General features: G+C 44.7%; 1 pseudogene; it reads right to left on the reverse strand.

The window, feature by feature from the left end:
• Nucleotides 1-1,809: 1,809 nt before the first annotated feature.
• Nucleotides 1,810-1,928, reverse strand: LOC145416407 (5S ribosomal RNA; annotated as a pseudogene).
• Between the last annotated feature and the right edge of the window lie 1,543 nt (nt 1,929-3,471).

Here is a 3,471-nt window from a genome sequence, read left to right on the forward strand (position 1 = left end):
GGAGCCATAAATTCTCTCCTCCCTCCTCTTCCTCCCCAACCTCCCCCTCCCCTCTCCTTCCCCCCCCGTCCCTCCCCTCTCCTTCCCTCCCCTCCCTATTCCCCTCCCCCTCACCTGGGCACTTCGTCTCACTCATGTGCCGACACGTTGACTGACGTGTGCACACGGAGGGAGGCTGTGTGCGTTTGTGACACGTGCACATGAAGTGGAAGTGTGGTGTGCGTGAGAGTGGGATGGCACACTGGAGAAGCATTGCGTGTTTGTGGGTACGTGTGTGTGTATGTAAATGTCATTCCTATATTTTCTTCTCTTCATATTCCCCTGTTCGTCACTCCCTCAGACACTCCATCCCTCATCCACACAACTAACCCTCCTGTTTAAATCCCCTCTAAGGTAAGGAACAGTCTAGAGATTGCAAGGGAGGGGGAGGCCGAGGATGAGATGGAGGGATGGGGTGGAGAGATATATGAGAGAGCGGGGTGTGAGTTGGGAGCAGGGCAGTGAAATGGCGGGGGACAGGGCGACTTGGAGGCGATTTGTTTGTGGCCACCCCAAACGGGATTTAGGCGTCTGGCAATAGATAGATAGATAGAAAATAAAATAGGACGAAAAAACGTAAAAAATGAAAACGAATAAAAATGTCTCGAAGTTACTAATTGTACAAATATTTTTTTTTTTTTCAAGAATAACAAGATATTTAGGAAAATTCTCTTTTTTTTGTCCTTCCTACAAAAAATAAATAGGAGCGACAGACACCAAGGTTCTGTAGTTAATAATGACGAATAATTATGACCTACTACTTTTAGTGAAATGGCGGGGGACAGGGCAACGTGGAGGCGATTTGTTTGTGGCCACCCCGTACGGGATGGAGGCGTCTGGCAATAGATAGATAGACAGACTTTTTAGTGTGAGATTTGTTAACGCAGGACGAAGAAGAGAGAGACTTGTTCCTTGCTCCCTCTTCCTAGCCTGTCCTGTGAAAAAGGGTGACGGAAGACGGTGGTTAGCACATCCACCTCGCACCTGAAAGAACCCAAGTGCGATTCCCGGACCGGTCAGTATCCTGGACAAAATCTGCTTCCCCAGTGTCTATCTCTCTATCCAACACTGCATTTGGGGATCCGGATGGAACTTCGATTGTTCAGTGTCATTAAGTGAAGAACGGATTTACGCGAAAAAAAATTATCGTCTTTATAAACCTACGTCTTTACGATAGGTATTATTTCTTACCCTCCTTTCTTCGATCCTGTATCTATCTATCTATCTATCTATCCATATTTGTTTCTTCTTTCCATCAGCTCCCTAACACCTCTTCCTGGGCGATTTATTTTCTTATTGCACCTTACCACGCTCTTGTGCGTTACTCAAGTCCTACTATCATCACCATACAAAAGGCGTCCGGCGGCAGAAGGGCGACCTAACCAAAAGTGACGATATAACTAGACCGTTAGGTAAATGCGTCTGTACCACCCTTTCCGTGTACCAAATATATGCATCTTTGGAATCATCAGATTTGTATGGTCGAGAATAATAATCTAAATTAAAAAAAAAAAGTGTCCATGTACTTTTTTTCCAAATTCGTCGCCTAGCAACTCCCAAAATTTTGTGCGCATAAAATATTGCTGTATTGCTACGGTACTGTATGCAAATGAAAGATACTATTGTAACAAACACGCTGATAGTACAAAATGGTCATTCATTCATTGCCAGACGCCATGTATCCCAAACGGGGTGGCCAAAGGCTTAGAGTTAATTGTTTTTACAGGGAGGGGCACTAATCCTCCACCAACCCCACTTGACGCGTAGGGATGCCAACAGCATCTGGTGTTCCCAGGCGGTCACCCATCCAAGTACTAACCAGACCCAACGTTGCTTAACTTCGCTGATCGGACGGGAAGCGGTGTACTCAATTATGGCAAATCCTAAAAATTAAGGAAAATTTAAAAATCGAACAATAATACGCAACCTGGCACCCCATTTTTTTTTTTCCTTTGCAAAGTTAATAAGCACAATGAAATTTAACGACGTAGTGAACATATTGATACCAAAAACATGGTTGTAAATTATTAGATTTGTGGCAAATTTACAACTAAATTATCTTTTTCTGACCAAACTCAATGTAATGTCATCAAAACTCAATGACCAGAAACACTATAACGTTTATGCCATAACACATTTGTAATAATAATGAATAACAGGACAATGTTTTAATCTGACACGTACCTTAAACTATGCAGAGTTGGACGAGTCTGTTTATAATACAGTAACCCTTCAATGCCCAGAATTCATAAAAAAATGTCATTATGTTCACCACACCAACACAGGTAAAGCACTTATACAGGCATGTACAGGGTGACCCTACTCGACGCGCTTCTATGTTCTTTGTTGACCTGCTCTCGAAGGTCTCACCACTGTGTCTCACGCTTAACAGCCACTTGTTTCCACTCAGAACGGTGCTGCTGTCGCTTTCTTGTGACCTTCCGACACTGATCCTCACTCTCTGTATCACTAGACAACATCAGTGTGCGATTATCCACGTAAAAGTAGCAGAAATAGGGGAGGTTTCAGGTGCCGCCCCTTCCCCCCCAATGTGCACACTGGCTGACTGCCCAATGCGCGTGCTACGGGCCCAGGGATTGGCCGAGGCAGCCCCTGTAAACACAGGAGAATGAATGCCGCCACGCTATTGGCTCGGCAACTTTCCCTACTGTCACAGAGTCCCCTAGTTAGTACGCTGTTTCTGCTGTCAAAAACACCTGACCTTGAGCTCTGATGTGGAGGGGAGTAAGGGCCGATTTCGCTTGGCTTTTCACAACACGTGGAGAGGATGGTCCTTGACAGGATGAACTTAATCTCATATTCGGTTCCTTGGCGAAATCGTCTGGTAACCCGATGTATCATAAACAGGTGTAAACCCGAAACGGAAACAATGTCACGAAAGAGATCCATCACTTTAGTCATTTTTTAACCTCTACAAAGGGATCTTCAGGTCTTTTTGTCCCTGCTCAGCAACAACCATTCTCCCTCCGACACATCATCTTCCATTTTATTGTCAGGATTTATCTTCTGGTGTCAGCATGAAAAAAAATAACCAAGAGCACCTGCCGATGCGAAAGGATTATTCTCTCCACCTCGCTGTCTCCCTCTCCTTCGTCCCTCCTCAGTAACGATCCCTCTTCCCTAAGCAAGCCACCATCCACCCTGAGACTCTCACCTCACTGTTCTACCTCGTTCTTCTATTTGTCCCTGTTCAGTAACACCTCTTTCCCATGACACACCAATGTCCTCTCACGCATACACAATCTCGTTCTACATTCTCCTCGTTCTGTCTCCCTCTCCTAACCCCCTTACACACGACTCAGCACCTCTCTCATCTACCTTTCCTCATACCTTTCCTCACCACCTTGTTCTAGACCTAAAGCAATAAATATAACACATAAATTACTAATATTTAAAGAATTTATTATATGT

This window comes from Coenobita brevimanus, chromosome 105 (genome assembly GCF_032717465.1).
Source record: "Coenobita brevimanus isolate Jiangsu-jjx chromosome 105, ASM3271746v2, whole genome shotgun sequence".
Taxonomy (NCBI): Eukaryota; Metazoa; Arthropoda; class Malacostraca; order Decapoda; family Coenobitidae; genus Coenobita; species Coenobita brevimanus.